General features: G+C 43.0%; 1 long non-coding RNA gene across 2 annotated transcripts; it reads right to left on the bottom strand.

Moving 5' to 3' along the window:
• Positions 1–24835: 24835 nt before the first annotated feature.
• LOC141048314 (uncharacterized) lies at positions 24836–25482 on the bottom strand. 2 transcript variants are annotated; one of them, XR_012220024.1, is made up of 4 exons: positions 25381–25482; positions 25232–25294; positions 25062–25119; positions 24836–24901 (listed from the first exon to the last, which is right to left on the bottom strand). It is a non-coding gene; the product is annotated as an uncharacterized lncRNA (long non-coding RNA). The 2 variants fall into 2 exon arrangements; XR_012220023.1 differs by having other exon boundaries at positions 24842–24959.
• Between the last annotated feature and the right edge of the window lie 582 nt (positions 25483–26064).

Raw genomic sequence — 26064 nt, forward strand, 5'->3', positions numbered from 1 at the left:
TATACCCATCATACATATCCTCCATCCCATAGTCGAGTGCCCATATACCCATCACACATCCTCCATCCCATAGTCCCATGCCCATATACCCATCACACATCCTCCATCCCATAGTCCCATGCCCATATATATAATACATATTCGCCATCCCATATTCGAGTGCCCATATACCCATCATACATATTCGCCATCCCATAGTCCCGTGCCCATATACCCGTCATACATATCCTCCATCCCATAGTCCAGTGCCCATATACCCATCACACATCCTCCATCCCATAGTCAACCATTATGACATCATAATGAGCGGCGGGACTTGCAACCTATTATGACATCAGCGTCGCCATGGCAACCATTGTGACATCATAATGAGGGGCAGGGCTTGATACGCACACACTGTTTCCCCAGTATGTAGATAGGTGCATTATAACATCATAATGAGGGGCGGGGCTTGACGCGCTCACACTTTTTCCCCAGTATGTAGATAGGGGCAAAATTGTTTGGTGAATTGGAACGCGCGGGGTTAAAAATTCACCTCACAACATAGCTTAGAACGCTCTCGGGGTCCACACGTGTGACTGTGCCAAATTTTGTGGCTGTAGCTGTGACGGTGCGGATGCCTATCCCGGACATACACACATACATACACACATACACACATACACACACACTTTGAGCTTTATATATTAGATAATAATCATCATAATCATAATAATAATAATAATAATAATAATAATAATTTGACTTTTATTTAATTAAATTCTCCTTTTTAGACTCATTAATAAATGTAGTAAAATAAATTGATTATCATGGCCACAATAACCAAACTGCCTAGCTAGTGCAATTATTATTCTACCCATTAGGATGAAGACATACCTTTGTGGTATCTGTACATACATCATCGTGTAGTTTTAGTATCAATAGAAAATCAAATAAACAATTCTGTATTTCCTATAGTGTATTTTTGCTACTTTCCTACCCATAGAAGCGCTGGTGTAGGCAATGATGCATTTCATCCCTAGTGATATTTTGTAAATCTAGACAGGATGACAGTTCTGGAGATGAGAAGCATAATGTATTCTTGTAGTGTTTTATTGCCCATAACTCCACTTGTACATGAGCAAAGATATTGAACTGTAAGAGGTTGAACTGTAGTAGTCAAGTTTCACAAGTCTTTTGTACAAGAAAACTATCACAATATGCTTCCCTGGCTATCCCTTTACAAGTTTAAGGCCATTCATCATATATATCACTGCAGCTGTAGAAGTTCATCACAAAAGTCACAATCTTGCAATAAACTGAGCATAAAGCAGGAACTGTCCCTTTTATTCTGTTCCTGAGATGTTGGCTTGTTTTATATCCATGTAATAAAGAATAATATTTGCTGATGACATTTGTTGTTCAAGCGGTTTTGGCATTACTGAGTACAATTTGTCATCTTTTAGTACCGATATAAAACATTATGGAGCGTTCTCGTTTTAATCCCAAAGGTTTCTTAATAATTTGAAAGGTCTATTGTTATTAGAAGAAAATATTAAGATTTCAATTTTGTTTGTGGTTTAGTTTTCCTAGATCACTAATGTGAAAAACGTAGATTAATACCTTCCTATTAGCAGTGTACACTTTAATTTAGTTAAAAGGGAAAACTACATAAAATATACAGGAAAATATTTAGGTATATATTTAAATCGGGCCATAAAGATGAATGACATTGAAATGAGGCATTGGGTGCATGTCGGCAATTAGTACAGTGGTGCAGTACAAAGATCACACATTTTTGTAGCGATTAATCATCCTTTGTTTGTGGGCAAAGGAATTCTAGGAAATTTTATCAGGACTGCTTCTTTGTAAAAAGTGATCAATCTTAGTATTAAAACTTTTTTTGTTGCATATACTGTATCTATTCTATTATTTCTAAACACTGTTTTCCGGTGATTCCTTTGCATCTCAGTTCATACTGCACTCCCACACACAAGTGATACACCATTTGAAAGGTAAACTTGCCCCCTTCAGCAAGAAAACAGCCAAACAAACCACACATCCACGATTTGATCACAAAATACAGTTTAAACATTAATTTTCATAAACCTGCAGTAAGGAAAAATGACCTGCAGATGGCACCACAGTACCCCAAAGCATACTACCACAAAGCTGCTTACAGACATCACAAACAAATCCAAACATTTGCCTTGGGGGCTTTTCAGCTTGCCAAACTAGTTGCCCAGCCTATTTTAGCCAAATTGGAGGATTGCACACTTCACTGCAGGTGAGGCACATATGCAAACACATTTGTAAACATGCACTGCTTATTGAATTGCACACTTGCTCCATTCATACTCCACCCACACAAATGAATGATACACCATTTGAAAGGTCAAATTACCTGCAGGTGGCAGCACACTACCCCAAAGCACACTACCACAAAGCTGCTTACAGACATCACAAACAAATCCAAACATTTGCATTGGGGTCTTTCCAGCTTGCTCAAGTGCTTGCCCAGCCTATTTCAGGCACATTGGAGGATTGCACACTTCAATGGAGGTGAGTCACATACGCAAACACATTTGTATACATGTACTGCCTTTTTGGTGATTACTTTAACCCACACACACAAATAGTGAGTCACATATGGAAACACATTTGTAAATATGCACTGCATTTCGCTGATTACTTCACCCCACACACATGATACACCATTTGAAAGGTAACCTTGCTTCCTTCAGCAAGAAAACAGCCAAACAAACCACACATTCACGATTTTATAACTAAATGCAGTTTAAACATTCATTTTCATAAACCTACAGAAAGACACAATGACCTGCAGGTGGCACTTCAACCAGAAAACATTTTTTGGCCTCTACTTATCAAACCAATTTATTATATTACCAATCTACATATATAAATACCTGTCTGTGTTAATCAGCTCATGAAATACATTTACATTTGACCAGCTTGTTTTTTCTTAAATTGCATGCGCCTCCGACAACCAATGAGTGAAAATTTTGCATGGGCCAAGCTAGTAAAGGAGAATTTTTGTTTAATAGCAGCTGAGTATAATGAACCTAAATATGCTAAAATTCGCTGATGAATAAGCAAATCGTCTGTTCATTTGGTGATTGAATCATTTATATGAACCATTAAAATTGTCAGCAGCATGTAAACAAGCAAAAAAGCATTTTTTTATTCCCTCATATCATAATCTGTAGTAAAATAATTGGAAGTTTTTCAATTTTCACACTGTCCAATGTCAATTTTCTAGACCCATACTTCCCGTCAGAGGAGTAACGACCAAGGTCGGTCAATCAGAGATCAGCAGCTGACGTTGGTGTGCACATGACTGTGGGTGCATGGCAGTGATATCATGAGTTCTCATCGCTTGCTCGATGAGACCAGATGCCGACTTCAGAATAGGACACCCTGTGGAGAGGCAACAGAGGGAAAGCGAGTATTATTCTTTCTATGCATTGACCCCTTAGTGATTCAGCCATTCAGCCATTGACCAGTGTCAATTTATGTGGTTATAACTCTGGAAAGCTTCAACGGATCCCATTGATTCTGAGATTGTTTTTTGTGTGTTGGAATATTTTTGGTGCAACAATTCCATTCCTGTCTATGAGTGTTCAGTTGCTACATTTGTATGCTGTCCATAATGTTAGAACAAAAAAAAACCTCCCAGAGGCTCACACAGGGATAGCATGTGACTGTGTTTCCTGTTTCCTGTGTCTATGTGTGAGAGAAGCAGCCTGCTGTAGATGCTGCACAGATAGAGACACACAAATGATTTATACCTGATCTATTAAGCTTATCATATATTGTTCCTGAATAAAGAAGCTCTGTTGTTACATGCTTAGAGAGTATCATGAGTAATCTGCTGCCAACAGGTTATGGGCCCAGAGTGACACAGAACCCCAGAGTAACACAGCAACAGAAGCCCAGAGAAAAAGCAGCACAGAGCAACAGAGAATATGTCTACTAGCAGCCATCCTGTCAAGTTCTCAGTGCCAAGCCTCAGTAACCAGAACTACCAGTCCTGGAAATTCAAGGGGAAGATGCTGCTCATAAGAGAAGGTACGTGGAAATATACTCAGGAACAAGTGCCTCATCCATTACCAGATGATTGGCTAGAGAAGGATCAGAAAGAACAAAGCATGATCTCCTTCAGTGTAGATGATAATCAGAATGTGCATATATGCAAATGTGCAATTGAAAGGAGATGTGGGATGAGTTACAGAAAGTGCAGGAAAGATCAAATCTCAGCAATAAGATTTATCTCATGAGACTGACCAATCACAGTGCTCTGGGTGCAGGGACCGACTGCAAGGCTCCCTGCACCCCTTGCCATGCCTGACAGCTGTCATAAACAGCTGTCGGCACTGAACTGTCACTGCTTGTTTACACAGGGTGACAATTCTAATGTATGACGTGCACAGTCCGTCATGGTGCGGTAAGTTACACATGGCCATTATGGACCGTGCATGTCCATAGACGTTAAGGGGTTAAAGGCAAACTTGTGGATGAATTCAAGAGAAAAATGCAGCATGTAAGCAGCAGTAATGAATCCAGAGCAGAAACAGCATTAAAGACACAGGATTTCCCTAAATATAAGAGCAATTTAAGGAGAAACTCGTAAATGTTTTATCTATAAAAAGCCCGACCACCTTAAAGCAGACTGCAGAATATGGAAAGCAAGAATGAGTCTGCTTAAAAAGCAGAACAGTCATCAAAGGATTAAAACAGCTGTAAAGGAAGATTCTGCATGTATTGAAGCTGCATTTAATGCCAGTACAGGCCCATCTGCAAACACATATGGTGTATAGATTCTGGTGCAAGCAGCCATATAACAAATAACAAGGATTTCATCACTGACCTTAATGAAAGCAAGTTAGAAAAGGACATCTTAGCTAATGGTCACTATATGACTTCAAAAGGAGTAGGAGATGCTACCTACACTGTCCAGTATCCTAAGCACAAAGCAGAGAGATCCCAGTAAAGGGTGTTCTCTATGTTCCCAGCCTAGAAAGTAATCTTCTGTCAGTAACGAAGCTCACACAAAAGGGAATGTAGTTACTTTTACTGATTACAGCTGCATCATCTCAAAGAAGGGTGACATTCTTGCAGAAGAAAAAAATTCAAGATGAACTTTATCCGCTAAAATGCAAAGAAAGAGTGTACAGTGCTAGACAAGATCTACATAAAAACTGCATCCATGTATGGCACAGACATCTTGGGCACAGAGACCCAGAAGCAGTAATGAAGCTAGCTTAACTTGCAAATGGTATTGAAATCAACCAATGTAGTCAAATGATGAAGTGCACTAGCTGTCTTAAGGGGAAAATGTCCAGAAAATCATTTCCTAAAATAAGCACCACTAGATCTGCGCAGGCACTGGATCTGATACATACAGATGTATGTAGTCCAATGAGTGTTCAAATTCCTAACAAGAAGAGATATTTTCTCACATTTATTGATGACTACTCCAGATACACAGTTGCCTACCTGCTTCACAGTAAGGAACAAGTTCCACAGAAACTTGAAGAAGTTCTTGCTGTAGTGTTTAACAAATTTGGAAGAATGCCAAAAAGCCCTGCCTGCAGATAATGGAACCGAATATACAAGTGGTAAAGTGCAAACCATTTAGAAAAAGCAAGGAATCATGTTCCAGACTACCGTTCCATACAACCCAGAACAAAATGGGATTGCAGAGAGAAAGAACCGTACTCTCTGTGAAAGTGGAAGAAGCATGTTGTTTGATGCAAGTCTACTTACAACGTATTGGGGAGAAGCCCTCATGACATCTTGCTATCTTCAAAACAGAGTGCCAGGTTAAGCCACAAATAAAACTCCATATCAGCTATCGAACTGCGAGAGGCCTAACCTGAAGCACCTCAGGATATTTGGAAGCAAAATGTTTATGTATGTTCCCAAAGAAAAACATTCCAAGTGGGAATCACACACAAAGCAAGGAATCCTGGTGGGCTATAGTGAAACTCAAAAGGGATACAGAATTCTGCACCCAGAGACCAGCACAGTAACAATCAGCAGAGATGTAGTGACTGATGAAAACTATGTAACGCTCAAATTCCATGAAGTTACACCAGTTATTCAACCTAAGAAGCAAGAACAAGAATCTCAATCACCAAACCCAGATGCCGAAAAGGAAAACACTGAAGTGTGGATAAGCTCTGAAGCCACCAAGGAAGACACAGAAGAACCAAGTCAACCTCCAGTCAGGAGATCAGAAAGGCTAAACAAAGGTATCCCATCTAGACGCCTTTCTTATATGGTCAGAACACTTCCTGAACCAGAGCCACAGTCATGGCAAGGGATGCAAAAACTGCCCGTTCACCAGATGCAGAAGTGGAAAAATGCTGGAAGGAGAAGAAGATCTGCTACCCAGCAATGAAAGGTACAGACAAGCAGCGGGGGTGCTTCTGTACAAAGCAACCACAACTCATCTGAATATCACAGCCACAGTCGGAATTTTCTGCTGACGTGTAAGCAAGCCACGCCAAAGAGACTGGAATGCAATTAAGAGAATTCTTCAATATCTTATAGAAACTCAAAGGCTAAATCTTAAGATATCTGCATCAGGAGATCTCACTCTCAGAGGTTATGTGGATGCAGACTGGACTGGAGATTCAAGTGATCAGAAATCAACAAGTGGTTACTTGTTTAAGTTAGGAGAAAATTCAATTTCTTAGTCCGGCAGAAAAAGTGTCAGTCACATTATCTTCTACAGAAGCAGAATATATGTCTGCTGCTTATGCAAGTCAAGATGAAACAACTTTTGGAAGATTTCGGCAAGCCATTAGCTCAACCAACAGTTATTTATGAGGACAACCAAGGATGCATTAAACTTGCCAGCAGTGAAAAGATTAGTGCAAGGACTTAGCACATTGATGTAAAACATCACCACTTACGTGACTTAGTGGAACGTGGTGTACTCGAGTTTGTTTATTGCGAGTTTGATAAGATGATAGTCGATGGTATGACAAAGTAACTATCAAGAGCCAAGTTTGTGGACTTCAGAACCGCAGTGGGACTAATAGGATAAGTAGATGTTGAGTGGGGGTGTTGGAATATCTTTGGTGCAACAACTCCATTCCTTTCTGAGTGTTCAGTTGCTAGATTTGCAAGCAGTTCATAAAGTTAAAACAAAAAAAGAAAAACTCCCAAAGGCTCACACTGGGACAGCATGTAACCATATTTCCTGTTTTTCTGAGTCTGCGTATGAGAGAAGAAGCAGCCTGCTGTAGATGCTGCACAGATAGAGACACACAAATGATTTATTCCTGATCTGTTAAGCTTATCATATATTGTTCCTGAATAAAGAAGCTCTGTTGTCACATGCTTGGAGAGTATCATGAGTAATCTGCTGATAATATCGTGACATACTGTACTTCAAGATAGTAGTAAAATTTATTCAATATGACTTGAATTTATTTATGAAAAATGGAAATTTGACAAAAAAATTTAAAATTTTGCAATTTTCAAGCTTTTAATTTTTGTGCCCTTAAGTCACAAAATAGTTCATAAATAATAATCTAAATATGTTTCAAAAATGATGCAGATATAAAGTAGATGTGTGGTAAATGCTATTTATTAAACATTTCACATGGTAAAACAATCTGATTTAATCCCTTCGCCTCAAATCCTGTTTTCACCTTCCTGACCAGGCCAATTTTTACAATTCTGACCACTGTCACTTTATGAGGTCATAACTCTGGACCGTTTCAATGGATCCTGATTATTCTGAGAATGTTTGCTCATGACATATTGAACTTTATGATAGTGGTAACATTTATTTGGTATGACTAGCATTTATTTGTGAAAAAAATGGAAATTAGCTAAAAATTTTGAAAATTTTGCAATTTTCAAACTTTTAATTTTTATGTCCTTAAAACAGAGAGAATCATATCGCACGCACAAAATAGTTAATAAATAACATTTCTCACATGTCTACTTTACATTAGCACAATATTGGAAACATAATTTTTTTGTTAGGAAGTTATAAGGGTTAAAATTTGACCAGCAATTTCTCATTTTTACAACAAAATTTGCAAAACCATTTTTTTAGGGACAACCTCACATTTGAAGTGACTTTGAGGGGCCTATATGACAGAAAATACCCAAAAATTACACCATTCTAAAAACTGCAACCCTCAAGGTGTTCAAAACCACTTTCAATAAGTTTATTAACACTTCAGGTGTTTCACAGGAATTATTGGAATGTGGAAGAAAAAAATAAACATTTACTTTTCTTTCACAAAAATTTTGCTTTAGACCTATTTTTTTACTTTTGCAAGGGTATCAGGAGAAAGTGGATCATGCATTTTGTTTTGCAATTTCTCCTGAGCATGTCGATACCCAAATGTAAAATTTGCTGGCATAAATAGCAGTCGCCATCTAATGTTTGGAGAGCCCGTGATATTCCTAAACAGTGGAAACCCCCAACAAGTGACACCATTTTGGAAACTAGACCCTTTAGGGAACTTATATAAATATTTGCGCTAATAATATCCCATATAAAAATAAATCACTGCAAAACCAATTATGAACTAGCTGAAAGGAATAGTTAATCCCTCCCCCTTGGTTTTTAAAGTCATGCAGGACTTTTAATACAGATCAGTCACAATCATCCACCCAAAATTACCTTTGTTTGGTTGAGTCACTGTTCACACTATACGCGGTAATGCCGGTTCAAAGTACAGCAAGGGATGATCCTTCTCCTGTTCTGCTTGTATACACTCAGATGGTTGTGTCTTTACTGATATCGATAGGAGCAGTGATGATAAGAGTCAATAAAAATGGGGCAGGTACAAATGTTCACCTCTGATATAGTTCAAGGTAGCGGGCGATGTTCCGGCCGGTAACAATCGCCTTGCTAACCGACGCTGCACCACCAGTCAAAAGCGGAAGATGCGCCGGAGATATGGCTTGAGCCGGCAAGGTGCAGGACCTTGCGTGACATCACAGTCACGTGATTTAATCACGTGATCGGCTTAAGGAAAGCTGTCAGAACCAAACTACCAATCCTACGCATTTCGGAAGCTTCCTGCTCTCTTCATCAGGGATGGTCCATGTTCTTGAGGTGGCACTTATATACCCAGCCCACATTTCAAAAAAATCTTATATATTAAAAGCAAATAATTCAATTTCGCTATTTAACCCATTCGGTATAAGAGTGCTAATTTTGAATATACATTCGTTTCCTCTCTTGACATTTGCTCGATAAAATTGCCTTTTCTCCAACTTTTTTTTAACTATTTTAATCCCAGTTACCATAGTGTTTCTAATAGAGCCTCCATGATGTGTAAAAAAATGGTTTGAAAGGGGATGGCCAGTGAATTTGTTAACAATATTCCGGAGGTGCTCAGCAATTCTTACGCGCATTGGTCAAATAGTTCTTCCAATGTATAACTTCCCGCATGGGCATGTGATACCATAAATAACTCCTTTGGTGTCACAATTAATAAAATCTGTAATTTTACTCTCTGTAGCTTTATTGGTAATTATCATTTTTTTTTTGTGCCCAGTTTTTTACAAGGTCCACATTTTTTACATGGGAAGAAGCCACTTGGAAGATTTAATTCACCACTATTTTTCCTGTTTAGAGTTCTTGGGATTGAAGGGGCAATCATATTACCCAGATTGTTCATCTTTCGGAACACGAATATAGGGTGCGTAGGTAATAATTCACCAATGACCATATCATTTTGTAAAATGTTCCAATGCTTACTGACAATATTCCTGATAACCTTAACATTGGAATTATATTGTAAAATGATGGGAATTTTCTCTTGAGCAAAAAAATCATCATGCATACACTTTTTTGGGGGTTTAATAATTGGTCTCTTGGTATTTTCCTAACTATCTCTGTAGTTTCTTCCAGAGATTCAATATCATAACTAGAGTTGAGCGACTTTTGGTTTTTTAGGGTCGCGTTTCGCTTCGTGAAACCCGACTTTTCCAAAAGTCGGGTCGAGCAAGATCGTCCGATTATAGGGAAAAGTCGGGGTCGTCCCGAAACACGAAACCCAATGTAAGTCAATGGGGAATAAAAGTCGGCAGTGAGAGGAGGACAGGAAACACACCTACAGTGCCCATTTGAATGCCAAAAGCATCAATTCTTCTTACTTAAGCTTGTCAACCTTAATTAACTTCATAATACAAGTTACGCACTGAAAAATGGGGGTTATTTGGCTAAATTTGTGGGAGGGGAGGGCTGGCTGCAGGTTTTCATGTGCCCTGGGCGAAAGAGCGCCCCTTTAACACATACCACAACTCATCATGCTCCGATACGGCAGAGAAATAGCGGTATAGTACAATGAAAAATACCTCACTTTTTACATCTCATGACGAGGCCCATCTATTTCTCCATACAAAATCATTGGTCCCATATAATGTTTGAAACAGTATATGATGAGCTCCACATAATGCTACAGTATATGTTGGTCCCCATGAATGAAGCTCCACTGTCTTATGGGCCCAAATAATGCTCCAAACATAATGGGCCCCATTTCTAATGCTCTAGTGTATAATGGGCCCTGTAAATGCTGCTCCAGTGTCTGATGTCCACCTTTGGAATGTTCCAGTGTATGGTGGGCCCCATCTATCATTCTCCAGAGTATAGTGCTCCCCAAAAATTGCTGTCCCAACATAGAAAACAATCAAATAAGTCTCCTCGCTAGGGAATCCCTGTACTTGTCTGGACAGGTGCTGTAGCTTGCTTAACAGCTCGCCAGCCGTTCTCACGCCCAGTATGGATTGCACGTGATTGCACAAAGGTTAGAAAGGGTATCGTATCCCTGGATAACATGTATGGATAGCGTACACATTCAAAATATATGGGAAACTGGGTCTGAGCAGAAAAAGCAAATTAATGTGCATGCAAAATGTAATTGCATATGAACACATGACCTTTACACAGAGAAAACCAAAAGCAAAACACAAAACAAATATCCTGGAATAAAAAAGTATTCCAATATATTTTGCAATATATTTTTTTACTTTTTTATTCCAGGATATTTGTTTTGTGTTTTGCTTTTGGTTTTCTCTGTGTAAAGGTCATGTGTTCATATGCAATTACATTTTGCATGCACATTAATTTGCTTTTTCTGCTCAGACCCAGTTTCCCATTTGTTTCATTGTGCATTCTGTGCATATAAGGGTGTGACCGCCCTGTTTCTGAGTTGGAAAATCCATCCTGTCTGGCCTATACTATTACTGGTGGTTCAGTCCCTCTGTCCTTGTTCACATTTACGTCACTTGACAAGTGGAAAGGTTTTAAATACAAGAGTTAGGACTGTCCCACAAGGGTTGCCGTGACGTGGCGGGATGGCTTCTACATTATTTTGATCAAAATTATGTTAACTAAATACCCTTATTATTACTATTATTACTACCTTCATGCAATTTTTGCAATATATTTTTTTACTTTTTTATTCCAGGATATTTGTTTTGTGTTTTGCTTTTGGTTTTCTCTGTGTAAAGGTCATGTGTTCATATGCAATTACATTTTGCATGCACATTAATTTGCTTTTTCTGCTCAGACCCAGTTTCCCATTTGTTTCATTGTGCATTCTGTGCATATAAGGGTGTGACCGCCCTGTTTCTGAGTTGGAAAATCCATCCTGTCTGGCCTATACTATTACTGGTGGTTCAGTCCCTCTGTCCTTGTTCACATTTACGTCACTTGACAAGTGGAAAGGTTTTAAATACAAGAGTTAGGACTGTCCCACAAGGGTTGCCGTGACGTGGCGGGATGGCTTCTACATTATTTTGATCAAAATTATGTTAACTAAATACCCTTATTATTACTATTATTACTACCTTCATGCAATTTTTGCAATATATTTTTTTACTTTTTTATTCCAGGATATTTGTTTTGTGTTTTGCTTTTGGTTTTCTCTGTGTAAAGGTCATGTGTTCATATGCAATTACATTTTGCATGCACATTAATTTGCTTTTTCTGCTCAGACCCAGTTTCCCATTTGTTTCATTGTGCATTCTGTGCATATAAGGGTGTGACCGCCCTGTTTCTGAGTTGGAAAATCCATCCTGTCTGGCCTATACTATTACTGGTGGTTCAGTCCCTCTGTCCTTGTTCACATTTACGTCACTTGACAAGTGGAAAGGTTTTAAATACAAGAGTTAGGACTGTCCCACAAGGGTTGCCGTGACGTGGCGGGATGGCTTCTACATTATTTTGATCAAAATTATGTTAACTAAATACCCTTATTATTACTATTATTACTACCCTCATGCAATTTTTGCAATATATTTTTTTACTTTTTTATTCCAGGATATTTGTTTTGTGTTTTGCTTTTGACATTCAAAATATATGTCTATACAGCATGAGGCAGGCTCAGACGGTGTTAGGCCCAGTATGGATTGCACGTCATTGCACAAAGGTTAGAAAGGGTACCGTATCCCCGGATAACATGTATGGATAGCGTACACATTCAAAATATATGTCTATACAGCATGAGGCAGGCTCAGACGGTGTTAGGCCCAGTATGGATTGCACGTCATTGCACAAAGGTTAGAAAGGGTACCGTATCCCCGGATAACATGTATGGATAGCGTACACATTCAAAATATATGTCTATACAGCATGAGGCAGGCTCAGACGGTGTTAGGCCCAGTATGGATTGCACGTCATTGCACAAAGGTTAGAAGGGGTACCGTATCCCCGGATAACATGTATGGATAGCGTACACATTCAAAATATATGTCTATACAGCATGAGGCAGGCTCAGACGGTGTTAGGCCCAGTATGGATTGCACGTCATTGCACAAAGGTTAGAAGGGGTACCGTATCCCCGGATAACATGTATGGATAGCGTACACATTCAAAATATATGTCTATACAGCATGAGGCAGGCTCAGATGGTGTTAGGCCCAGTATGGATTGCATGTCATTGCACAAAGGTTAGAAAGGGTACCGTATCCCTGGATAACATGTATGGATAGCGTACACATTCAAAATATATGTCTATACAGCATGAGGCAGGCTCAGACGGTGTTAGGCCCAGTATGGATTGCACGTCATTGCACAAAGGTTAGAAAGGGTACCGTATCCCCGGATAACATGTATGGATAGTGTACACATTCAAAATATATGTCTATACAGCATGAGGCAGGCTCAGACGGTGTTAGGCCCAGTATGGATTGCACGTCATTGCACAAAGGTTAGAAGGGGTACCGTATCCCCGGATAACATGTATGGATAGCGTACACATTCAAAATATATGTCTATACAGCATGAGGCAGGCTCAGACGGTGTTAGGCCCAGTATGGATTGCACGTCATTGCACAAAGGTTAGAAGGGGTACCGTATCCCCGGATAACATGTATGGTTAGCGTACACATTCAAAATATATGTCTATACAGCATGAGGCAGGCTCAGACGGTGTTAGGCCCAGTATGGATTGCACGTCATTGCACAAAGGTTAGAAGGGGTACCGTATCCACGGATAACATGTATGGATAGCGTACACATTCAAAATATATGTCTATACAGCATGAGGCAGGCTCAGACGGTGTTAGGCCCAGTATGGATTGCACGTCATTGCACAAAGGTTAGAAGGGGTACCGTATCCCCGGATAACATGTATGGATAGCGTACACATTCAAAATATATGTCTATACAGCATGAGGCAGGCTCAGACGGTGTTAGGCCCAGTATGGATTGCACATGATTGCACAAAGGTTAGAAAGGGTACCGTATCCCTGGATAACATGTATGGATAGCGTACACATTCAAAATATATGTCTATACAGCATGAGGCAGGCTCAGACGGTGTTAGGCCCAGTATGGATTGCACGTCATTGCACAAAGGTTAGAAAGGGTACCGTATCCCCGGATAACATGTATGGATAGCGTACACATTCAAAATATATGTCTATACAGCATGAGGCAGGCTCAGACGGTGTTAGGCCCAGTATGGATTGCACGTCATTGCACAAAGGTTAGAAGGGGTACCGTATCCCCGGATAACATGTATGGATAGCGTACACATTCAAAATATATGTCTATACAGCATGAGGCAGGCTCAGACGGTGTTAGGCCCAGTAAGGATTGCACGTGATTGCACAAAGGTTAGAAAGGGTACCGTATCCCTGGATAACATGTATGGATAGCGTACACATTCAAAATATATGTCTATACAGCATGAGGCAGGCTCAGACGGTGTTAGGCCCAGTATGGATTGCACGTCATTGCACAAAGGTTAGAAAGGGTACCGTATCCCCGGATAACATGTATGGATAGCGTACACATTCAAAATATATGTCTATACAGCATGAGGCAGGCTCAGACGGTGTTAGGCCCAGTATGGATTGCACGTCATTGCACAAAGGTTAGAAGGGGTACAGTATCCCCGGATAACATGTATGGATAGCGTACACATTCAAAATATATGTCTATACAGCATGAGGCAGGCTCAGACGGTGTTAGGCCCAGTATGGATTGCACGTCATTGCACAAAGGTTAGAAGGGGTACCGTATCCCCGGATAACATGTATGGATAGCGTACACATTTAAAATATATGTCTATACAGCATGAGGCAGGCTCAGACGGTGTTAGGCCCAGTATGGATTGCACGTCATTGCACAAAGGTTAGAAAGGGTACCGTATCCCTGGATAACATGTATGGATAGCGTACACATTCAAAATATATGTCTCAGGAGGCAGGCTCAGACGGTGTCAGGCACAGTATGGATTTGACGGCCCAGATTACACAGCGGAGGAGCAGGGAGAGGTAAAGATTGCAAATGCTGGGGCCCTGCCCAAGCAAGGGGGGCCCACTCGTGGGCGTCGGTACTGGCACTGGGCCCCTTATAGTACAGCGGTGTGTCTGACGGCGGGTGTGCACCACCACCATCAGAGACACTTGATTGCACTATGAGGGACCCTGTGCCAGTGCCCGCGCCCAAGAGTCGGCCTACCCACCTGTCCAGGGCAACGGCACTCGCACGGTGTCGTGCGCTAGGTGGTGACCCTGGCCATGGGGGGGAGGCAGCACAGTTAGGGAGTTTTAGAAAGTGGCATATGTTGATGTTGGACATTCAACTGATGCAAAAGGTGAAATAGGTGAAGTACCAGGAAGAGGTGGACCAAAGCAAGCCATTTTTCTGTCACCCTATGTGTCATCAGGGGAAGGTGGGACAAAATCCTTGGAAACCCATGCGTGGTTCATTTTAATGAAGGTTAGATCATCCACATTTTGGGTTGACAGACGGGTCCTTTTTTCTGTCAGGATTGATCCAGCTGCACTGAAGACTCTTTCCGATAGCACACTTGCAGCTGGGCAAGCGAGCTCCTGTAAGGCATATTGGGCCAATTCAGGCCAGGTGTCCAGTTTAGCGGCCCAATAGTCAAAGGGGAATGACCTGTGTGGGAGAACATCGATATGGGAGGAAAAGTAGTTTGTAACCATAGTTGACAACTGCTGTCTCCTGTCACTTTCCATCGATGCAGTATTACCAGTTGTGTGAGCGGTATTTGAAAAATCAGTCCACAACATTGTCATGAAACCCCTGTCTCCAACGCCACTTCTGCTGTGTGCACCACGAACACCTCTGCCAAGCTGCCCCCGGCCCGTACGGCTCGTGTGAGAACCATCACCGCTGCTGTGTGCTGGGAATGCCTCAAGCAACCGATTTACCAGAGTTGCTTGTTTATTAGCCAATATTAGGTCAAGGTTCTCCTGTGGCATGATGTTTTGTAATTTGCCTTTATAGCGTGGATCCAGGATGCTGGCCAACCAGTAGTCGTCATCGTTCATCATTTTGGCAATGCGGGGGTCCCTTTTTAGGATCCGCAAGGCATAATCTGACATGTGGGCCAATGTTCCCAGTGTCAATGATGCACTGCGAGTGCTGGGTGGAGGAGCACTTTCTGGCAAATCCACATCCCTCCAGTCACGCACAAACCCTGTACCAGACCTTGCCACGCCAACATTTTCACTTGCCCCACGAGATGCATCCTCCTCCCCTAAGTAATCATCCCCATCATCCTCCTCCTCCTCTTCTTCCTCCACCTCGTCCAGGAGAGGTCCCTGAGCAGACAATGGCTGAATGTCATCAAGGATTCCCTCCTCCTCTTCCTCCTCATCAACATTGGCTGCAGACGCCTGCTCCTTAAGGTGCGTCAAAGTTTGCATGAGCAGACGCATAAGTGGGATGCTCATGCTTAGGATGGCGTCGTCTGCGCTTACCAGCCGTGTGCATTCCTCAAAACACTGAAGGACTTTACAAAGGTCTTTCAGCTTCGACCACTGCACGCCTGTCAACTCCATGTCTGCTCTCAAAGTGCCTGGCCGTGTATCCTCCCACAAATGCATTATGGCCTGCCTCTGCTCGCACAGCCGCTCCACCATGTGCAGGGTGGAGTTCCACCTTGTTGCAATGTCGATAATGAGGCGGTGGTTGGGAAGGTGGAGCAATCGCTGCAGCTTCTGCATACGAACGGAGTGTACAGGCGACCGGCGGATGTGCGCGCACAGTCTTCGCACCTTCTGGAGCAGGGCTGTTAACTCTGGATAATTTTTGAGGAAGCACTGCACCACCAGGTTCAAGGTGTGAGCCAAGCAAGGTATGTGGCTGAGTTTTGAAAGGGCTATGGCTGCCACAAAATTACGGCCGTTATCACTAACTACCTTGCCTGCCTCAAGATGTACACTGCCCAGCCATGACTCAGTTTGTCGCTTCAAGTACTCGGCCAGCACCTCGGCGGTGTGTCTGTCGCCCAAACACATCATCTGCAACACAGCCTGCTGACGCTTTCCACTAGCTGCTCGATAGGGGGACACATCGTGTGCAACAGTGGCAGCTGCAGATGGAGTGCTCGTACGACTGCGCTCTGTGGACGAGCTGTCGCTTCTGGAGGAGGAGGAGGAGGGTCGAACGCCTACAGCCAACTGTTTCCTATACCGTGGGCTAGGCAGCACTGTCCCACCACCGCTGTCCCCTGTGGACCCTGCATCCACCACATTAACCCAGTGCGCAGTGATGGACACGTAACAGCCCTGGCCATGCCGACTGGACCATGCATCAGTTGTGAGGTGCACCTTTCCGCTCACTGACTGCTTGAGTGCATGGACAATGCGGTCTTTCACATGATGGTGGAGGGCTGGGATGGCTTTGCGAGAGAAGAAGTGGCGACTGGGTAGGTCATAGCGTGGTACTGCATAGGCCATGAGTTCGTGGAAAGCTGTGCTTTCCACCAACCGAAAGGGCATCATCTCAAACGAGATTAGTTTGGCAATGTGGGCGTTCAAACCCAGTGTACGCGGATGAGAGACTGAGTACTTTCTTGACCTACTCATAGTGTCTGGGAGGGTGAGCTGGACTTGAGAGCTGCATATGGTGGAAGTAGCGGTGGACAGGGCGGACTGAGAGAGGGTTGATGATGGTGATGGAGTTGTTGTTCTTTCTGATGGCCTAGAATCAGTCTTTCGTTGATATAACAGTGGGATTCCCTGACTGCTGTGGCCTTGCAACGACACCTCAACATTTGCTGCTGTGCTAACCGGTGGGCTTACAGTGGGGGAAACAATGTAGCGTTGCTGACTACCTTCGTTGTGATCAGTTGCACATGTGGCACTTGAGGTTTGGTGTTGTGTCCACGCTTGCAAGTGCATGTTGGTTAAATGTCTAAGCATGCAACTGGTATTCAAATTTTTCAGATTTTTCCCTCGGCTAAAGGTCTTTGCGCACTTCTTACAGATAACCTTGGCCTGATCATGAGGATTTTGTTCAAAAAACTGCCACACTGCACTCTTCCTACTTTGGCAGACATTTTGCGGCCTAGCACGCTGTGATCTTTTGACCCTCTGGACAAGCTGTCCAGCAACTCTTTTGATGTTTGGAACCTGTCTTTGGAGTGCTCCGGGCCTGCCAGATAACAGCTGTTGCGATGTCGATGTCTGCTGTGGATGCTCCTCATCTGAGCTATTGGAAGCAGCACCCTCTTCCCCCAATGGATGCCAATCTGGGTCAACAACTGGGTCATCCATCACCTCCTCTTCTATGTCATGTGCACCTTTCTCTGTGTCACCGTGTATGGTGGTATAGTGTGCGGGAAGGGGCACCTGAGTCTCATCAGGGTCAAAATCTGGCTCTGTACACTGCGAGGACAATGTAGTGCTCTGAGTGAATGTACCAGCAGAATCATCCATCAGCGGCTGTGCATCAGTGCACTCCATGTCAGATTCATCTTGGCCTGGGTAATTCACCATTTGACTTGATAATCCAGGCATGGTATGTGAAAACAGCTCCATGGAGTAATCAGTAGTATGGCCTGCGTCATCCTTCAATCTTGGTTGGGGTGAAGGACACAAGGAAAGGTGTGGTTCATGAACATGAGCCTCCAATGATGACTCAGTGCTTTTACTTTTTACAACTGAAGAAGAGGAGGCGATAGAGCTGGAGGCTGAGTCAGCAATGTAAGACAAAACTTTTTCCTGATGCTCTGCCTTTAAAAGCGGTTTGCCAACTCCTAGAAAACTAAGCGTTCGAGTCCTTATGTAGCCAGACGATGACGCAGGGTCAGCACCTCCTGCATTCGGTCCTATTTTGCTCTTGCCACTACCATCAGATCCACCACCAACACCATCATTACCAGCTGCCAACCCCCGCCCAATTCCACGGCCTCTTCCACCAGCCTTCCTCATTTTTGGTAGAAATGTAGACAAAATCCAACAAACTATATAGTAATGTAAAACAAGGTACAAGGTGTCTATAGGACAGGGGAGTTTTAGAATTTCTGCACACACTTGTGGACAGTGGACACTTGTGGATTGTGTGCGGCCCACTGATATCTGAGCGCTATGTGACACGCCTGATGGCACAGCTGCCTGTGACCAAAGTGATGAGAGGATAATGGAGATTTTGAATCTCTGCGTACACTTGTGGACAGTGGACACTTGTGGATTGTGTGCGGCCCACTGATATCTGAGCGCTATGTGACACGCTCGATGGCACAGCTGCCTGTGACCAAAGTGACGAGAGGATAATGGAGATTTTGAATCTCTGCGTACACTTTTGGACACTGGACACTTGTGGATTGTGTGCGGCCCACTGATATCTGAGCGCTATGTGACACGCTCGATGGCACAGCTGCCTGTGACCAAAGTGACGAGAGGATAATGGAGATTTTGAATCTCTGCGTACACTTTTGGACAGTGGACACTTGTGGATTGTGTGCGGCCCACTGATATCTGAGCGCTATGTGACACGCTCGATGGCACAGCTGCCTGTGACCAAAGTGACGAGAGGATAATGGAGATTTTGAATCTCTGCGTACACTTGTGGACAGTGGACACTTGTGGATTGTGTGCGGCCCACTGATATCTGAGCGCTATGTGACACGCTCGATGGCACAGCTGCCTGTGACCAAAGTGACGAGAGGATAATGGAGATTTTGAATCTCTGCGTACACTTTTGGACACTGGACACTTGTGGATTGTGTGCGGCCCACTGATATCTGAGCGCTATGTGACACGCTCGATGGCACAGCTGCCTGTGACCAAAGTGACGAGAGGATAATGGAGATTTTGAATCTCTGCGTACACTTGTGGACAGTGGACACTTGTGGATTGTGTGCGGCCCACTGATATCTGAGCGCTATGTGACACGCTCGATGGCACAGCTGCCTGTGACCAAAGTGACGAGAGGATAATGGAGATTTTGAATCTCTGCGTACACTTTTGGACACTGGACACTTGTGGATTGTGTGCGGCCCACTGATATCTGAGCGCTATGTGACACGCTCGATGGCACAGCTGCCTGTGACCAAAGTGACGAGAGGATAATGGAGATTTTGAATCTCTGCATACACTTTTGGACACTGGACACTTGTGGATGGTGTGAGGCCCACTGATATCTGAGCGCTATGTGACACGCTCGATGGCACAGCTGCCTGTGACCAAAGTGACGAGAGGATAATGGAGATTTTGAATCTCTGCGTACACTTTTGGACAGTGGACACTTGTGGATTGTGTGCGGCCCACTGATATCTGAGCGCTATGTGACACGCTCGATGGCACAGCTGCCTGTGACCAAAGTGACGAGAGGATAATGGAGATTTTGAATCTCTGCGTACACTTTTGGACACTGGACACTTGTGGATTGTGTGCGGCCCACTGATATCTGAGCGCTATGTGACACGCTCGATGGCACAGCTGCCTGTGACCAAAGTGACGAGAGGATAATGGAGATTTTGAATCTCTGCGTACACTTTTGGACACTGGACACTTGTGGATTGTGTGCGGCCCACTGATATCTGAGCGCTATGTGACACGCTCGATGGCACAGCTGCCTGTGACCAAAGTGACGAGAGGATAATGGAGATTTTGAATCTCTGCGTACACTTGTGGACAGTGGACACTTGTGGATTGTGTGCGGCCCACTGATATCTGAGCGCTATGTGACACGCTCGATGGCACAGCTGCCTGTGACCAAAGTGACGAGAGGATAATGGAGATTTTGAATCTCTGCGTACACTTTTGGACACTGGACACTTGTGGATTGTGTGCGGCCCACTGATATCTGAGCGCTATGTGACACGCTCGATGGCACAGCTGCCTGTGACCAAAGTGACGAGAGGATAATGGAGATTTTGAATCTCTGCATACACTTTTGGACACTGGACACTTGTGGATGGTGTGAGGCCCACTGATATCTGAGCGCTATGTGACACGCTCGATGGCACAGCTGCCTGTGACCAAAGTGACGAGAGGATAATGGAGATTTTGAATCTCTGCGCACACTTTTGGACACTGGACACTTGTGGATTGTGTGCGGCCCACTGATATCTGAGCGCTATGTGACACGCTCGATGGCACAGCTGCCTGTGACCAAAGTGACGAGAGGATAATGGAGATTTTGAATCTCTGCGTACACTTGTGGACAGTGGACACTTGTGGATTGTGTGCGGCCCACTGATATCTGAGCGCTATGTGACACGCTCGATGGCACAGCTGCCTGTGACCAAAGTGACGAGAGGATAATGGAGATTTTGAATCTCTGCGTACACTTTTGGACACTGGACACTTGTGGATTGTGTGCGGCCCACTGATATCTGAGCGCTATGTGACACGCTCGATGGCACAGCTGCCTGTGACCAAAGTGACGAGAGGATAATGGAGATTTTGAATCTCTGCATACACTTTTGGACACTGGACACTTGTGGATGGTGTGAGGCCCACTGATATCTGAGCGCTATGTGACACGCTCGATGGCACAGCTGCCTGTGACCAAAGTGACGAGAGGATAATGGAGATTTTGAATCTCTGCGCACACTTTTGGACACTGGACACTTGTGGATTGTGTGCGGCCCACTGATATCTGAGCGCTATGTGACACGCTCGATGGCACAGCTGCCTGTGACCAAAGTGACGAGAGGATAATGGAGATTTTGAATCTCTGCGTACACTTGTGGACAGTGGACACTTGTGGATTGTGTGCGGCCCACTGATATCTGAGCGCTATGTGACACGCTCGATGGCACAGCTGCCTGTGACCAAAGTGACGAGAGGATAATGGAGATTTTGAATCTCTGCGTACACTTTTGGACACTGGACACTTGTGGATTGTGTGCGGCCCACTGATATCTGAGCGCTATGTGACACGCTCGATGGCACAGCTGCCTGTGACCAAAGTGACGAGAGGATAATGGAGATTTTGAATCTCTGCGTACACTTTTGGACACTGGACACTTGTGGATTGTGTGCGGCCCACTGATATCTGAGCGCTATGTGACACGCTCGATGGCACAGCTGCCTGTGACCAAAGTGACGAGAGGATAATGGAGATTTTGAATCTCTGCGTACACTTGTGGACAGTGGACACTTGTGGATTGTGTGCGGCCCACTGATATCTGAGTGCTATGTGACACGCTCGATGGCACAGCTGCCTGTGACCAAAGTGACGAGAGGATAATGGAGATTTTGAATCTCTGCGTACACTTTTGGACACTGGACACTTGTGGATTGTGTGCGGCCCACTGATATCAGAGCGCTATGTGACACGCTCGATGGCACAGCTGCCTGTGACCAAAGTGACGAGAGGATAAGGGAGATTGGATTGCTTTTAAAAAAGCAGTTTGCGGAGCAGTGGGTAAACAGCAATGCCAGCGTGTCAGGAAGCCTTAAAAGGCAGCCCAACAACCAACACCACTGATACACCACAATATAGCCTCCCCTTGCACTGCACACACAGTGACTTGTGTGTTGTGCAGGCCAAATCGCTAGCAGCAGAAGCAGTTTTTTTGTCTTCTTCCCTGCCTAACGCTCTCCCTACAGAATCAGCAGCAACCTCTCCCTATACTAAGATCGGCAGAAGTAAGATGGCGGTCGGCGTGCACGCCCTTTTATACCCCCTGTGACGCCCACCAAAGCAAGCCAATCACTTGCATGCCCTTCTGAAAGATGGTGGTGACCCGTGCCTATGTCATCACGTTGCCCACAGTGTCCGTGGATCCTGATTGGCTGAAAAAGAGCGCAAAACAAACTTTTGAAACGCGACTTTGGCGCGTAAGTCGCCGACCTCGTGGCCGACCTCATCCTAGGGTCGGGTTTCGTTTCATGAAACCCGACTTTGCCAAAAGTCGGCGACTTTTGAATTTTTTCGACCCATTTCGCTCAACTCTAATCATAACCTTTAACCTTGAACTTGGTGTTCAGGAACTCTGCTTCTTTCTCAAAATCTTGTTCTCTAGAGTGGGATTATTGAAAATATGAATGGCACAGATTCCACATAGAGAATATTAATAATATTAATAATGTAGAAGATCCTTCAGCTAACTCCACACCATTGGTTAGCACACATAATAGCTTCTCAACACTAGATAACACAGGTATTATTGTTCCAGATTTAGGGGAGGAGCCGATCTATCAACCGCCTATCGTTAAAAAGAAAAACAGTAACACCATTACATTTACAAAGGATCACAAAAAATCACAATTAAAAACGAAACAAAGTCACCTTCCGTTTTTTCAGTTAGCTCAAAAAAAAATGTAAAGGAGGCTGTATGGGCGGAAAACTTACCAAAAAAAAGAACAAGTCATCATTACCGCAAATTATTTCTCCCGTTCCTCAACAACATCAAAAAATTTTTAATCTTAGTGATCATATGCTTGTGGACAACGAGATTTGTCTACTCAACAAAGGCTTAAAATATGCCCCCAGTATAGGCTTCAACAAATTTCAGGCATTTGTGGGCATCTAGATGTTCATGAGAAAATTGGCCATAAAAAAACACTACCTAAAGAAAAAATTATCTGGTACTGACTTGGAAGGCCAGCCGCTGCTAGTGGATTCATATATACACACTGAATTGAGAAAGAAATCTAACTTTAACCCCATTCAGGAATATTCTGAAGCCTTTGATGCCTTCCAGAATAATGTTATACAAGACATTAGGAGGGTTTCGGATAAAAGGTGCAATAAATTTAAACACAATCTGTTAAGGGAAGAAGAGAAGGCCATTAGGCAATTTCAAAATAGCAACAATATCACCATTAGACCTGCGGATAAGGGGGGTGGTATTGAATTTGAATACGAGAGACTATCAGAAGGAAGCCTTACGCATTTTAGCAGACACACGGACATATGAAGTAATGGAAAATGACTCTTCAGATAATTATATTCTAAAAATGGGTGAGCTCATAAAAAATGGCTTTGAAAAAGGTTTTTTAAATAAACAAGAGAGAGACATTGTTAATACTCGATATCCAAGAGTGCCCTATTTTCATTACTTACCAAAGGTGCATAAGAACCTAACCAACCCACCGGGGAAACCGATTATATCGGCTATAAGGGGTTTAACATCAAACTTGTCAAAATATGTAGATTGACATCTACAAAAATTGATTCCTTCTCTCCCCACTTATTTAAAGGATAGCATCCACATTTTAAAACTTCTAAAAAATTTAGTAAGGCAGGACCACTACATCATGGGGACTTTAGACATTACTTCATTATACACCGTGATTCAAAATAAAAACGGGTGTGAAGCAGTGGAAATTTTTATATCTCAGAAGGGTGTGATACCCAAGGAACAGAGTGAGTTTATTTTAGAGTGTATTGAATTCATCCTAACGCATAATTATTTTAAATTTGGGATGAACTACTACTCCCAGAAGTGGGGTACAGCCATGGGCACCAGGTTTGCCCCTAGTTATGCCAACCTTTATGTGGGAAAATGGGAACTTGAGACCATCCATATGGGTGGAGGACCACGGACAAACTTGGGCTATGGCGTCGTTTTATTGATGATATTTTTTTCATCTGGTAGGCAAAAGAACACGGCGCTCCAGAGAAAAAGGAAAGTTGTTCAGTGCTCAAATAAGGTTTCCAACCCATAAATATGAACAAAAATACTTGGCACTCAAAAATGAAGAAGCAGTATATTCTTTATTTAGCATCCAGACAAAAATAGACTCATATCGTATGAATGTTTTTGGTCCAACAACGGACCTTCATCAGAAAGGTTTTTTGGTTTCTTTTGGTAGAAAACTATAATTTACAGACAGAGTAAACAAGGGAACAAAACAAAAAATTTGTCAGAAATTGCAACGGACATATGTTTCTATTACAATTGCATTTAAAAAGGGTCAAACGTCAGAAGAATAATCTATAGTGAAGGATGGTGACCGCAGAAATTCATTCCATCAGTGTAGAATAAGCTCTCAGAATTGATCTGTGTCATATTTGAAGGTGAAAACATTGTTAAGGAAAGCAGGTCTGAATACCGGAAAAAAAACTTGGATCAAAGCCCAAGACTACAGTGAAAATTGAAATAAATATAATTATACATATAAAAGGATATCTATGTGCTCGAGGAGTGTTCATCAGTACGAGAGAGATGCCTATAGTGACATAAATGAATATCTGCAAAAGATACAGATAGGGTAATAGATATCCTTAGGTGGTAGCAAAGTCTATGCTGCTGAAAATAAGAGAAAATTATGCAGATGATTGGTACACTGAAAAACCAGAGGTTGAATCATTGACATAAGTGTGTGGAGTAATGAATTATTGTGATGGATACCTGGTATTATATAGAGGCTGGAGCACGAGTCTATCTGGTTGGAGTTAGATTAATGTGACTAAATGAGAAAATAATGAGAGAAAATTCAAAAGAGTGTTCCATGGGGCTGGGTATTGCATAGAACATCTGATCAGCAGCCAAAGAAGCATAACGGCATTATCACTATATACCTGGATAAAGCAGGGCTACAGGAATGGGTTAACAGCGCTAGGAGTGTAGGCTATGATAGAGCGCTGTGAAAGGAAGGAGGAAGGAGGAATGTTAGTGTGGTATAGGCAGGGGGAGGGGGCCAGGCTAGCAGCCTCTGCTCCTAGATTACCTTAGTGCCCGCAGGAGGAATCCAGGGTGCCGCCGTGTAAGGAGGACTCTGTGTGAGCCATGCTTCCGGGTTAAATGCCCGGCTGAGGCTGCGTCATAAACACGTCATAGCAGTCACATGACCGCAGGGAGCCCACTACGCATGCCCCTGAGCTAATGGAGCAGTATAGGAAGTAAAACCACAACTGAACACAGTCTTGTGTTAATGTTTATGCATGCAGGGATGGCAATTAGCCCCATAATGGTATGGGAAGCCTGTGTCTGAAGAACTGGCCACAAACATAGGGAAAAACATATATACTGACGATTAATCATCCAGGAAATATTAAGGCCAGAGTATGAAAGGGAATTTCATGAAAATAGGATGGATGTCCTTAGAATAGCTGCAATGCAGTAGTGTGAACTGTCTAGCAGGGCATGCATGGGGCAAATGGAGATGGTCATATTATCAGATACGTGTCCAAAATATTTATACGTGTAATGATGTCTGAGAATGAGCAAATGCACATACATATATACAAACACACGTATATGTGTATATATATATATATATATATATATATATATATATATATGCATGAACACATATGCCAATAAGTGGTGAATGTTTACTCTGTCTGTAAATTATAGTTTTCTACCAAAAGAAACCAAAAAACCTTTCTGATGAAGGTCCGTTGTTGGACCG

This window comes from Dendrobates tinctorius, unplaced genomic scaffold, assembly GCF_039654945.1.
Source record: "Dendrobates tinctorius isolate UK_male_01 unplaced genomic scaffold, ASM3965494v1 ptg000134l, whole genome shotgun sequence".
In the NCBI taxonomy this organism is placed as follows: Eukaryota; Metazoa; Chordata; class Amphibia; order Anura; family Dendrobatidae; genus Dendrobates; species Dendrobates tinctorius.